The 15,480-nt window shown below is 36.4% G+C and overlaps 1 non-coding gene across 1 annotated transcript; it reads left to right on the top strand.

Moving 5' to 3' along the window:
- The first annotated feature begins 133 nt into the window (after window positions 1-133).
- On the top strand, window positions 134-240 carry LOC141722762 (small nucleolar RNA R71). Its single transcript, XR_012575766.1, has one exon. It is a non-coding gene; the product is annotated as a small nucleolar RNA R71 (small nucleolar RNA).
- The last annotated feature ends 15,240 nt before the right edge of the window (window positions 241-15,480 follow it).

The following is a 15,480-nucleotide window of genomic DNA, read 5'->3' as shown; positions in this document are numbered from 1 at the left end:
CATAGTTTTAATAAGATTATAAGCCTCAGTATTGCTTTTGGCCCACAAGGCGCCTCCAGCTGCTACATCGAGCATGGGCCGAGATTGGGCCCCCAAACCATTATAGAAACCAGTGATCACCATCCAGTCAGGCATACCATGATGTGGACACTTTCTCAACATCTCCTTATAGCGCTCCCAAGCTTCGCACATAGATTCTGTTGGTTGCTGCGCAAACTGAGTAAGAGCACTCCTCATAGCTGTAGTCTTTGCTATTGGATAGAACTTTACCAGAAACTTTTGCGCAAGGTCTTTCTAAGTAGTGATAGACCCAGCTGGTTCAGAATGTAACCAGTCCTTAGCTTTATCCCTCAGAGATAATGGGAAAAGCCTCAGCTTGATAGGCTCATCAGTCACACCATTATATTTAAAAGTACTACAGATCTCAACAAAATTCCTGATGTGCATGTTGGGGTCTTCAGTTGCAGCACCTCCGAAAGAAACAGAATTCTGCACCATCTGAATAGTGCCCGACTTGATTTCAAAAGTGTTAGCCTGAATAGCCGGATGAAGGATGCTTGACTGAATGTCATCAATTTTAGGCCGAGAAAAGTCCATAAGAGCTGGATCTTCCGGAACTATACAATCACCCATGATTACTGGTTCTTTCTGCTCACTCTCTTTATCCGAATCTTCAAAATCTATCTTCTCCGGAATAGCAAGAACTGAGTCTGTCTCCTCAGCCGTATCTAAAGTCCTCTTGCGAGTACGAGAACGTGTTTGCATAAACGCTCGCTAAAGTACCTGAAACACAACCGGAAACGATAAGTAACACGTCTTAATCAATGAGTCCTAGTGACCACTGATGGTAAATGCATAAACTAAACAAATACGCCGAGTCCCCGGCAGCGGCGCCAAAAACTTGTTAGGGCGGAAAACATGCGCTAATAATACACGCAAGTATACGCGTTCGCAAGTAATATAAAATACTTTCTAGTTCGTTCCCCAGAGACTCAGACTAATTATGTTCAATTCGCACTTACTCACCAATGTATGATTACTTCTCAACGTCAAGACAATAACACGTAGATTTGATTGACTAAGTATTAACTATAATTAACTACGAGAATTAAACACTTAATTGACACTTGAATTAACAATATTAAACACACATGAGATCATAACTTCATTACTACTTCCTTCAATAGTTATTGTTATTACCCTTAGCATGTAACGGTGATGATATTAATTGAACAACACGAAACTGATAAAAGCCAACTTTCATTGTACTAATACCATTTTACCAAACATCCACAATTAAGACAGAAGTTGAATAGTCATCGATTATGTTGAGACCCTATATGTCTACAGAATTTGACAACATAACGATGTAAGCACAAGTTATTCCTTATGATTACACAGGGAAAGTAAAATGGTTAGAGTTACCCACTAATCATGCATACACATACCTGAACCTATGCTAGCATGGCAAGTTCTAAATCTCAAGATCCACCATCACTTCACAAGAGATTAACACCCTCTCTTATATGTTCGCGACGCACATAAGACGAATAAGCATAACCAATACTAGATATCATACAATCATCACACACTAAGGTATCAAACAACTAACTAAAGAATTCCATAGTAAATCCGTTACGACCCCATGATCACGATTAGCCCATGATTGAACTCATCGTTACCATGGGTTCATATGAAAATATGATAATAACACATGACAATAACTAATAAAAATACTTATTAAAACCAGAGTACATCACAAGAGTAATAAGGTTCAAAGTAAAGAAAACTAGCATCCACTGATACAATGAATAAAAGAATCACAAGAAAACTATGCTTCCTCTTCTTCGTTGCGATGTGCTAAAATGGTCTTCTTCCTTATCTCCTTACTCCTCGATTGATAACACGACTCAACACACGTGAAACGTCTCTGAAAACTACTTATATAGAAGCCCCACAATTCCCAGCTATCTCAGAAGCCGGAAGTTTAACAGGAATAGAACTATAAAAATCAGGATTTTAATTCATGCCCCTGAGCGGTCGCCCAACAATCCTGAGCGGGCGCCCAGCTTCCTGAGCGGCCGCCCAGCCAGGCTGAGCGGGCGCCCAACACCTCACTGGAAAAATTATTATTTTCTCCTGTTTTCTGCTGTGTTCTGCTCCTAACTTCCCACTTGCAATGCCAAGCACATACTTAGGCCTATTCCTGATGAAATCTCTCCACAAATGCAAGTAATACCCTGAAATGCACAAACACTAGAAAAATTCATCAAATACACAAAATACTTGATTTCAAGACAACAATTCAAGCCATTATAAGACGTTCTAAGTGGTATAAAATGCCACTTATCATGTGTTCTGGAAATAGGATATGTATCAACTTTCCAATGATCATTCCAGAGATTAAATAATCCTACTTCTTCTTAGCATCTAACTCTTTCAATTTTTGTTGTCTCACATGCATAAGCATATCTTCAGGGAAGAAAAGATCATCCTCAGGATATATGATAGCATTAGAAACATTAGCTTCTTTACCTTCATTAGATTCTTCAATAGCACCTGGATTTTGCACTAATTGCTGAACTTCAGCACCAGCTTTAACATGTAGAATAAAATTAGAAATTGGTGCAGTATGTGATCTAGTAGCTTCAGAAGCTTCCACACCTTCAGCAGTTAACTCCACATCTTCAAGTATTGTAGATAAATGAATTGGAGCTTCAAAATTAACTTCCAGAACCTCAGTTCATGTAAAATGTTGTGTTGATTCTGAAATGGATGAAACTTTATGAATGGACTGTTGTGTTACTACATCTTCAGCAACAACATGGATTTTCTCAGGTGATGGTAAATTAAAGTAAATGGACTATTTTTCAACAAAAACAGGGATTGTCTCATGTGGTGAAATAGTAGAATGTATGGACTGCAAGAAAGTTTCAGTACTTAGACTTGCAGGGAGATTAGTAGCCCTGTGTATATCAGAGTTTTCTTGAGATTCAACAGATTGTTGTTCAGCATCTGTTTCTTTAGTACTCTGAGCCCCTACAAACATATAGCAGCTAAAACTTAATCTCTCTTTTCTTTTAAAGTAGTCTCACTACTCACACCACATATCTCATGACTTTTAATAGTCAGAGCTTCCTCACAAGGATTACTAAATCCTATCTCTCATCTACCTCTCCTTTTGCCAGGAAGGATCTTGCCTCTCTTAAATTCTGTTTCTCTCTCAATCTTTTCACACATCTCACTGAAAAAGGCTTAGAAAGATTGTCCTACAGAAATAAGAGGTGGCTAAAGAAGGGTGATATATGGTCATACAACTAGAGGTAGTCCTTAAATAAGGTCTAGAAGTAATCATACCAACAGGATTCATATCATGAAAAATAAATGTTGAAAAGAGTGAATCAGTATTTAGAATAAATGCTGATAAAGTAATAACAGTATTTATACCTTGTGAATACACAATTAAGCTCACAGTTGATACTGTGGTTATGACAGTTGTTGTTCATCAATAATGAGAACCTCCATTTGAATTGGAGTGGATTTGATCAGGTTACTGTCATGTACCATGATCTCAAATCTTGTTCTTCTTGCAAAGAACTAACACTTGAATGTGTTTATTGAAAGCTATCACAGAGTCTTCAGTAAAAACTGATAAAAACTCTCTGTCTCAATTAGTATCATGAAGATTATCTCAGCAAGTAGTCTCTAACCAACTAAATATTGTTTCTGAGTGGTGAGCACAATTCAAGAATTGTGTCACTTGATTTTTGGAAACATTTGAGAAAATGATTCAAGTGTTTCAATTTTGAGAAGAAATTTAAGATATAAGATGTGTAATGTTAAGAAATGAGTGGGAACAACTTTCTTGATGAGAAAAAGAAAGTTTCAAAGAATTTGAATAGAATGTAACACTCAAAGATTATAATTCTTATTGACTAAGAATTAAATCTTCCATAAATTTCTTCTTTAACAATAGTTACCTCCTGCAGTGTGCTCAATCTGTAATGGAATGATCACATGAATTTAAACAGATTTTATTTTATTCACATGCATTATTAAAAACATCGGATGTTAATGATGCAGTACTAATTTATATATTAACATTTAAAAGCATTCAAGCACACACAAGATAGTAAGCAATTATTCACTTAAAGAAACAAAGAAGATAAAATCATTTTCATTAATTATGAAGAAGATGAATACAAAGCAGAATCATAAGATAGTCGTAACACAAGCTAGAAACTATTCCTAGAAACTATCCCATCTTCAGCTTCTTCAGAGCTTCTTGTTTCTTCATGGTTCGAGGGTGATAAATTCCCGAGATAGTCTTTGCAAGAGAAATAATGTTCTCTTACAACTCAAGAGCTTCAAGTCTCTATGATCAACCTCTTTGGCTAAGCGCTCATCCTCAAGAGTAATTTCTAACTGAAATAACTGGAGATCCAGTCGTTGGTCTCTTGACAACTCCTCATAGACTGATGATGGAATATCATGAGGACTAAAGATTTGATCGTTAATCTTAACTCTACGTCCTCAGGGGTCATAATAGACACATTCCTCATCGAGCTTAAATGCAGGATAGTAATTTCAAGTAATAGTACGAGTGCAAAATAGGCGTTGAGCCATTAACATCTGAGAAGATGAAGAGTTGTGTTCAAGAAGACTTAAAATTTGAGTGATTTGAAGTGAAAAGATAGTGAGAAGTTTTGAGAGCGGAGGGTTGTATTTATAACATAAAGGTTTAGAAACTGAAGGGACTTTTTCATTAACCATGTAATTATTAACCATAATACAAATACATGATTATGCGTATCTAGGAAAACAAAAAGTAATCTCTCTCTCCAGATTCCTATTCCCAATATAAATACTCAAGTATTACTAGATACTTGCATCTGTAGCTAACCTATTTGAGTAATTAAAAGATATTCCACTAACTCACTGATTAATTAAAAAAAATGTGTAACCATTTATTCCGAATAAATTCAAAATAATCAATGAAGTATAACAATCAATCATTTTTTGACCATTATCAGTATTTTAATTATGACTATCCAGATTTAACAACTACTGACAGAACCTATTAGTCAAAACAAGTTTAACTACATGCAATTTTCACATAAGGTCATTTAGCACAATTTGCATATTATCATGGCATCAACATTTAGCACAAGAATCAGTATCTAATAAGTACTCACACATAATAAGATACTATGCTTCAAAAATATCAACAGTTTTAATTATTAAAATTTGAGAATTGTCCTCATATTATTCCCAATTTATTCACCAATCTTGTGAAACTAGCTTAATAGACAGGCTTGGTGAATATATCTGCTACTTGCTGATCTGTTGTAACAAATACCAATTTCACTCTACCTGTTTCCACATATTCCTTTATGAAATGGTACCTGATACTGATGTGCTTAGTCCTTAAATGCTGCACTGGATTTCTTGTCATTGTAATAGTACTTTGATTATCACAATATATAGGAATAGAAGAATAGTCTACCCATAATTCAGTAGCTGATTCTTCATCCATAGAATCTGAGCACAACAGCTTCCTGCAGCAATGTATTATACTTCTGCAGTTGATGTGGAAATTGACTTTTGTTTCTTGCTATACCAAGAAACCAATCTGCCACCAAGAAATTGGCAGCTTCCAGAAGTGCTTTTCTTGTCTATTTTGCATCTTGCAAAATCAGCATCTAAATATCCAATTAGTTTAAAGTCTGAATCTCTAGGATACCATAAACTTGTATAGAATCAATCTTTAAAATATCATCAAAATAAAATGAAGTTATGAGATACTTCATTTGATGCACACATCATTTTGAAAACTTGACCTTGCCAACACTCAACAATCGCCCAACCGTAGCCTTTCTATCGAAGTGCTCTGGGTAGTGTTGCAGAAATATCCAATTGGATGATGAACTCATTACGGGAGTTTGCCGCGCCAGGAAGACCACTTACGATGATCAGTCGTAGTAGTACAACCCCTCCATTTTCTACATGTAGAGGAGAACCTGTCGGATTTACTTGTCAACCGAACACTGAACTCCTAAGGAATGGACCGTCTTAGCGGAACTTCCAGGCCATTTTGGGCCAATATAATAAGGCTGGGCCGGCGCCACTCGACCACTTACGCCACTCCTAGTTCAGATGAAATCCTTGACTCTGAAACGTAAAGCTCGTTCCCCCTTTCCCCAAGTAGAAACTTGTTGATACGGCTCCACCAAGAAGTCGTATCTAGTTGGAAAGGAGAACTCACCGATATTTCCCAGGCGATGCCTGTTAATGGATTAACTTGTTCCAAGAATTTTACTTCCCGAGTGTTGGGTAAGTAATCAATTCATTTATCAAAACAGCAACCTTGTTGCGAATATAAAATACATCACAGAGCCGGATCCCTTAGATTTTTGAGCGAGTATTCAAGTCCCCTTCAAAAAGGAAGATATTAAATTTAAAAACAAGTTTTGGGATCCGCTCTAACCTTTAAAAATCATTTTGAAGACTCGAAAACACTTTAAAGAGTGTTTGGAGTAATGCTGATTTAATAAAGTAAATCAGTCCTGATATATTAGAAAATATCTGAATATTATTATTTAAATAATATTCTCATAAAGATAATCCTTATAAAAATATTCGAAGTAGAAGTTGTAAAACTTATACTTGAAATGAGTATTAAATAACCAAAGATATACTTATACGAAAGTACTATCTTTATTTGAATAATCAAATATAAGTTTGATTATCGACACCTTATTCTTTAATAAAATAAAGAATATATTTCAGTAAATAATCGGAGTCATAGGTCCTCAAATGAACATTCAAATAATATTCAATTAATAAAATAAGTTGAGTCATAAGCCCTCGAATGAATATTCGAAATAATATTCAATAATTAAAATAAGCTGAGTCATAAGCCCTCGAATGAATATTCGAAACAATATTCAATAAATAAAATAAAGTTATCGAATAAACCTTATTCGATTAATAGTTTTGAAAACTATAACCATATATATATAAATATATATATATATAAAATCTAGTCGGGATCCTCGACTCCCGGTTTTAGAAAATGTTTTCACCTTTGGGTCCCTATACTAAGGGTATATGCAAATTACCGCTATTCACTAGCATAGGTATTATCAACTGAACCAACAGATATATATGGCAAGAATACGAAACCGGCATGCATATGTACCATATTACATACTATAATATATCGCAAGAATTTGCTAAATAACCATTATGCATCTATCACAAGATAATCCATATACCAGTGTATACATCACAACAACAGTATAACGGATAGAAAACTTGCCTGAGTGCTCCCGGATAGACTTAAGATTAGAGTGGGTCCGATAACCTATGAATAACAACATAAGTCGGAATTAGACCCCGGTCGCTTAAGAAACTAGACTTTAACCATTTAGAGTCCTAATGTTCGCTTTCGCGCTTAACGATTCACTTAAGTCGCTCGAGTACCCGTGGCTCCACCATTTTTAATAAATTTACCATTAAGAGTTTTAAGGCGATTCTTTCGCAAATGTCTTACCAACTGCCTATTACACCTTACATAAATGTTTCTTACCACAATTAGTCATTTAAGGTCCTTTACCAAGGTTTCAAAGTAAGGCGAGGGGTAATGATTCGTTCGCGAAACGTCGTTACTTAAAACGGCCGTTTCTCCTAAACCGTACATCGGAATCAAACGAACTACATATCAAAACGAAGCTCGTAACATGAACTATCTAAAAATGGCAATGGTAAAAACCTAACAGTGAGTTCAAGGGTTCTGATGTTAAGAACAAAAACAGTCTACGGTAAATCGGACATTACGACGGCTATATTTACGTGATTTCCCAAATTTATACCATTCCAAATCCATCACAATTCAACCCCAATTCACAACCAAATCAAAACTCCATCCATACTACATCATAACAGACCCAACAACTCAACATTAACAATTTATACTTATTCCCCACATGAACTAAAAGCTTTACTTAAGTTCTTTAACTAATTATCAAGATTTACAACTCCAAAAACACCACAAAACCAACTAATCTCTACAAACTCAACCAAACTTTAAACAAACAAGAATCATGCTTCCCATATATCATATCAATCATATTCATTCCTAATTACTCAAAACTAAAGCTAGGGTTTGGAGTTTATACCTTCCTTGGAGAGTGGAGAATCAAGAGAATGGCTTGGAATCACCCTTAAAGTCCTTATCCAAGCTTAAACTAAACAAAACTTCAAGAACAAAAATTTTAGTTCTTGAAAAACACTATTCACCATCTTCTTCCATGATTTATTGGAAGAGATTGTGAAGGAATTAGAAGCTTAAACTTATAGGACATCCATATCTATGTACAAGGAACCTTAGATAATTACCTCACTAATTAACAAGCCTTGGATCTTGAATTTTGGAAATTTCTTCTTTGAAAAAGAAGAAAAGCCGAGAGCAAGCTTAGAAGAAAGAGAGATTTTTGTGTTTTTTTGCTTTGATTTGTTTTTTGGTTGGTTGTTTTTGTTTTGTTTTTTGGGTAATTACCTTTCTAACCTTGATTTTGTGTGGTTTTAAATCAACCACATTTCCTTCCCCTTATGTCATGCTTATGTCATGCTTATGATGTCATCATTCCTTACTTTCCCTCTTCTTATTGGTTGGATGACCTCATCATCCCTAACCTTCTTGATTAACTTCCTAATTGTTTGCCTAATGACCGCTGATCTGTTATACGGTTCGCTTAACTTTCGTTTTCGTTTATTGTTTGGGGGATCATACCCGGGATCTTATTACTTGGGTTTCCTTAACCTTTCTCAATACATTATATTCCTTTTATGATCCTCTCTTATAATCCTTTAATTTAAATCCTTTTTATCCTGTTACCTTATACTCAATTCTTTCCGTATCTAGTGGATTTCCGGGAAAAATCAAAGTGTTCGGAATTGGATTCTGACGATCTTTACATATACTTATATACCACATAGAGTACTAATAATATCCCAGAAGATCAATAACAGAACCCTTACATAGTGTGGCATGAAAAATTTTCTCATTAAGCATAATCTACAAAATCACTATTCATAAGGGTTTCAAAAATTTCCAAAATTTGGGGTTATTACATTCTCCCCTCCTTAAAAGGAATCCGTCCCGGAATCAGATAGAAAATGAATAGGGATACTTTCTTAACATTGCACTTTCTAACTCTCGAGTAAATTTTCCCACATTGTGGTTCTTCCATCAAACTCTGAATAGTTTGATAATCCTTCTCCTAAGCACTTGTTCCTTTTCACTCTATAACCCTTCCTGGTTGCTCCATATAGGTTACGTCTGGTTGCATGTCTATGCGCTCATATGCCCCTATTTATCTGGCATCCGAATTACACTTCCTTAACATTGATACGTGAAACACGTTATGACTTGCTACATGTTCTGGGGTAAGGCTAGCTCATATGCTAACTTCCCAATACTTCTTAATATATCCAAGGGTCCGATAAATTGTGGACTTAGCTTTCCTTTCTTTCCGAATCTCATCAATCCTTTCCAAGGTTTCCAAGGGGATACCTATAACAACACTAGGTCCCTTACTTCCTATTCTTTGTCCTTTCGTGTCAAATCAACATACTTCTTATGTCCATCTTGGGCTACTACCAGCCGTCCTCTGATTAAATCTATTAAATCCTTGGTCCTTTGGACCACTGCTGGTCCGAGCATCTTGCGCTCTACAACTTCATCCTAACATAAGGGAGATCGACGTTGTCTTCCCTCAAGGATCTCATAAGGCGACATCTCGATAATGACATATGATCTATTGTCGTAAGATAACTTAATCCGCGTTAAGTGATCATTCCAAATTCTTTCAAGTCTATTGCACCGGCTCTCATCATAGCTTCTAGCATTATAGCTTTTGCTTCTCAATACCCATTCTTTTCCAGTTCGTAATCGCTACTACCTTCCGTTCCTAATATTATACTGGTTATACTTTTGCTCGTTAGCACTCTATAACCTTTTAATAACTACGTCAACCTTAGTATCACGAATGTGCTTCCATTCTGACTACCACCATAACTTTACTACTCCTTTCTCAGCTATTTCCATTTCCAAGGTTTGATCAATCATATAGAAGTAAAAGAACTTATTGAGAGATCACTATGATCATGAACACTTGTTATATCGCATAGTTAGTACAGAAGGTGGCCAGCCTTTAGTACTTGACAAGTAATTAAACAATAGCTGGTATCCTACTCGGCTTCTATCACACAGATAGATAGTCATTCGGCAATACCTCCCCTTCTAGAAGGGTTGTTCTTCTCAGTTTATATGAAATGAAAAGAAGAGAAAAGAACGAATTGAAGAGAATTGTATATATGAAAAAATATACTGCCACAAAACATCTGGCTTGGAACCTACCTCTGAACTATAGAGGTTTGTCATAGGAGAACAAAACATATATGTATATATATCAACATCAAGTATTATCACATCGCATTTCGCATGCTTAAATATTTTTGCTATTCCGTCCATCATTCTATGGACCCATGCTCTTCCTCGAGCTTATACACAATCACCTTTGAAACTCCCTCGATATCAAAAATCGAATCTGGGATCTCATTCTAGACATCATCGTTACTAGAATTCTATGCTTGCACCGCAACCTTCCTCATATAGTAATACGACTCTCTTTTCATAAGAGGGAATAAATATTCAATAGGTAGATACTCTACTTAATTAGTCTATCAATGATAACTTATACACTACCACGACCCGATTAGGGGTACTCAATCTCAACATCCATTCCAATACAACTCTCACGGTTGTAATCAGCTCATTACTCGCAGAATCATTGCTGCACTACTATGGTCCACTACTGACCTACTGTCGTCATTCACTTTCCATGAAATCTTAATATCTAATCATACGAAGTCCATACATCTCGTATAGAATTCTTCTAAGGAGTTAACATAACCACCAATCACAATTCATGAAGAACACTCCAAACTCTGACGTACTTTCATGACATGAAGTAGATAAAATTGCAGAAGAGTTTCAGTCAAAGCAACGATAGCACGTTAATACCATTCTTAATCGTATACCTTAAATAGAAGACTTAACTCAAGGGTTCGTCTAGTCCTTTTTGAAACATGGTCCTGGCTTATCTCAAGATAGTATCTTCTGAGATAGATAGCCCGCTCATGGCGATCACACGAATTAAACCTTTACCAACTACTATTACGGTTGGGTATTGCACAGTCATCAGAAGGAATGTCAATCTTCCAAACCATAATACAACCTGCATAGCTTTAACCATCATCACTATATTCCTTTGGCACAAGCGCCTATAATTATCCTCTTACCTTTAAAGTGTCGGCCACCTCTTTGGCCTTTCCTGATAGTAAAATTTCCTTACAGTCAATGTCATTTTAACCACCTCCAAATAAATTTTCTACCTTATTTCAATCACCGCTTATGTGAAGATGTTTTCCTTAAAATCTGATGAGAAAAAAAAAATATCACCATTTTTCCATAAGTTATTGCCTCAGTCTTTAGAGGTTAATCACTGTCATGACTGACTCTCAATCATAATTAGAACATCTTTTATCTTAAGTCCTAATTGCCCTGAACAATTTCGACCATTACTGGTTCGATCCATACCTTCTCGTGCCTCACTTGGCATCATTATAATTACGTCATATTTCCTTTATCAACATTTCTATTCTTGAGAGTTTTGAATATTACCTTTCTCCTTGTAAAACCTCTAAGGTTATCCTTGAATCGTTCCTTATGAATTCCCTAGATACAGGGCATATCAAGATACCATTTATTAATACCAGAATCATTGTCTATATACTTCTGAAAAAAATTCTCCACTGATTTTTAAAGGTTGTTATTACCTTAATCCTTTCCAATTCATACTGTCAAAACTCATACTATCCCTATTAAGGGTGAAATGATAACCTTTATGCATTCCCCTAGGATTCATTTTAAGTTACTGATGTTCTATCCTTAATTCCACCTTTAAAAAAAATACATGCATCCTTCCATGGATAAATCAAGTCATATATCCCTGATAAGGGTGTCTTGTTCAATCATTCCCACCTCGATAGTATATGCCTAATTTCACCATAACATCTGTATTCAAAATGAGGTCAATCAATATGGCCTCCAAAAGATAACAACGGTTATTCGCTTTTCTTGCCTAATTTGGTAACGATAACAAGGATGTTCTGGAAGATATTGGTCGTGTTCAACGCGAACTTCTTCTTAATAATTCCTTATTTACTTTTGTTGTTTATCTCAACAGTCATCTCAATGTTGGGATATCTTTCATACCTGGCTCCTCCCTTTCTGGGTATCATGCCACTGGTCTTACACTTCACCTTCTTGAAGGTCACTTCCTTCATCCAATTTTCTTAATTTCTTACTTTCTTGTCTCCTCAGTCTATCCGCGTCTCATTATTTATCCTTCGAATTATCTCAAGGTTTCCTCGAATCCTCCAAACTTACAGGGGATAAAATATATGTATCTCTTATGCCCTCAACCATCAATTTTAACTCATGGTGAATCACCCTCATCCTGACGAATGCATACTTTTCTATTTCTATTGCTACGAGTCTTTAGGGTTTCCTCATACCCAACTCCCTTATCATACCTCAAACTCTATTGCCTTTATATTCCTTTCCACTTCAGTTTCTTTTTATTTTCCTTTCTCTTATCCTTATTTCATGAACCAACACAACATAAGTATTGATTTCAAACATTCCGTCATTCTGGATTCGTGTCCTCAGAACGAATCTTGACAACTTTTACAACTTAGATTCATAATTCATCATACTCATCCGCTTTTGTTCTAGCTCCAAAGCTTTTACACTATCTCCTTATCTTTGGGAATTACTTTCCCGAAAACAATTGACTGAACTTAAATCAGTTTATTATAATCTCTTGCTTCGTGCCTTCCTTGGCCTTTCACCAGCGGGTGGTCTCTCTCTTAGGAGGGTAAGTGACAAATACAGTCTTTTGTGATTCGTCAATCATTCAGAATCTCAAATGATTCCTCTATTTCCTTTAGCCAGGCTATTGCCTCGACTAGGTCAACCTGTTCCTTGGAACTCTGAGAGCTTAGAGACTTAAAGGTCCTGAAAGAATTTCCTACCGCATTGTTTCCTCAAGGTGGTGGTTGGGGATAATAGTCTAAGTTCTGTCTAGACAGGTCCATAAATTACCGTATAGGAGTACCGTCTCGGGTCTCCTTTCCTTACTCGACTTTCTGTTTCCTTAGTATGAAATGTTTAAACCTTCTCCCATAATCGGGTTTATCTTATACATTAAAAAACTTGTTTTCCACTCTATTATGTTATGGGTTCTTTCTTTCTTGATGGCAACCTCCCTGACTATCACATTCAGGGTTTGCCCTAAATCTTATTCCTCAAACTATGGCTCTCATCTAAGTTCTCATCCTTAAGCTCTTGAACTTTTGAAACCCAATTTCTGTAGGAACACCTCACTATCCCCTTATCATCTTTCTCGGTATGGATCTCTTCTCCAGTCATTGACTCTCTGCCGTCATTCATCACTTTTTCTGGCACAATATGTTCTTTTCCAAAAATTCGGTCTGTATTGCAATCTCAAACAGCTTTTCGGTACCGGCTCCGGTTACCTTCACTTCTATTTCCATTTTCTCAAAATCTCTTATAAACTCTCCCAAATACATTATTATCTTGAGTCTCTCCTTTTTACTAAGGGCATCAGCCACCACATTGGCTTTCCCTGAATGATAAAGAATCTCCCAATCATAATTCTTGATTAGCTCTAACCACCTCATTTGGCGCATGTTGAGCTCTTTCTACATGAAAATGTACTAGAGCACTTATGGCTTGTGTAAATCTCGCACTTTTCTTCATACAAGTAGTGCCTCCAATCTTTAGGGCAAAACTATTACCACGAGCCCAAGCTCATGGGTGGGGATATCGAATTTTATATTCCCTTAATTGTCTTGACGCGTACGCGATTACCTTACTGTGCTGTATAAGAAGCACCCTAATTCCTTATGCGAATCGTCACTACACTTCACAAAATCTCATTTTCCATCCGGCAACGCCAACATAGGGAACGTCACCAACCTTTGCTTCAGTTCTTGAAAGCTGTTCTCGCATATCTCTGTCCATTCAAACTTCTCAGTCTTACGAGTAAGCCACGTTAAAGGGCTACTATCTTTACAAACTTGAACGAACCTCCGGTAGTGACCGACCAATCCTACCTCTGGTAGTCGACCTAACCATGGTCATCAATTCATCAGTGGTCCTTTATTCATTCTTGTCAGGATCCTTCACGGGATCCTCCTCAGCAACAATCCCTTCTAGGACAATATCCTCAACCGCTACATCCTCAATATCAACATCATCTGGTCCTGCGTTAGGACGCTCTATCGGATCCACAATCCGATCTCAAATTAGTAATAAACATCATCGCGCTGTAACTCCTCAACCTCAGGGTTCGGAGTCCCGCTACCATATACGATAACGAACTACGCTTCTATCACGATATTTATAAGGGTTCCCATAAGGGTTTTAACTGTCAATACTACATTAGGTAGTCCGACTATGGACTTGGCAAAAGTTCTTATTTATCTTAGTGAACTTATTATCTTAACGTCACTTCATCTCTGAGGTTTATAACGCTTAGCTCTGATACCATTTCTGTAACACCCCCAAATCCGGGGTCGGGGATCCGGGTTGTCACGAGTTCCATTTCCCTTAATAACACCCAATCTTAATAAATAATCAACTACTCTGTACTGTGACCCCACAATAAACACACACACCACAAGTTATAGTCTCAGAGATGAATATCCAAAAATTATCACAAGTCGTTTTATTCCACAATTATATGCCAATACACCTTAAACAGGTTTCTGAATAAATTTACATTTCTTTGCCATTATTACAATTGATAAAGATACATAAGTCTGGTACATCAAAAGTTGAAAGCCTAGCCTATTGGTAGTTCCTACCTTAGCTACAGTGACATCAACGCCTATAGGAAACTGCGGAACACTCCCTAATCACTTGCGAATCGGGAGCTTGGTCCTGTTCATCTTTTCTATCTGTTGTTGTGTGATGAAAGAAGAAAGCAAGGGTGAGCAGCAAGCCCACCAAAATAATATGTATAATGATTAACAATATATGAGCCTTCTCATAGTACTCATGAAAGTCTTGGTCAAAAGAAATGAACCAAGTTTGACCTCTTAATGCGACGAAGTCGCAAAATATTCAGTATATATACTTATATACTTTTCAAAATCTTTGAAATCCTCTGCCATGTATAATATACATAGAGTTCCAGTTTATAACTGTATAAAAATATCGTTGCAAGGTGATCTCATATATCTAACCTTGTCTCAACGTTTTTCTGAAAATCTTTGACATGCATAAGATAATCATTTACTAGATATTAGTTTAAAAGATGAAGT

This window comes from Apium graveolens, chromosome 4 (genome assembly GCF_009905375.1).
Source record: "Apium graveolens cultivar Ventura chromosome 4, ASM990537v1, whole genome shotgun sequence".
NCBI classification, from domain to species: domain Eukaryota; kingdom Viridiplantae; phylum Streptophyta; class Magnoliopsida; order Apiales; family Apiaceae; genus Apium; species Apium graveolens.
This window is presented reverse-complemented; position numbering and strand designations above follow the sequence as displayed.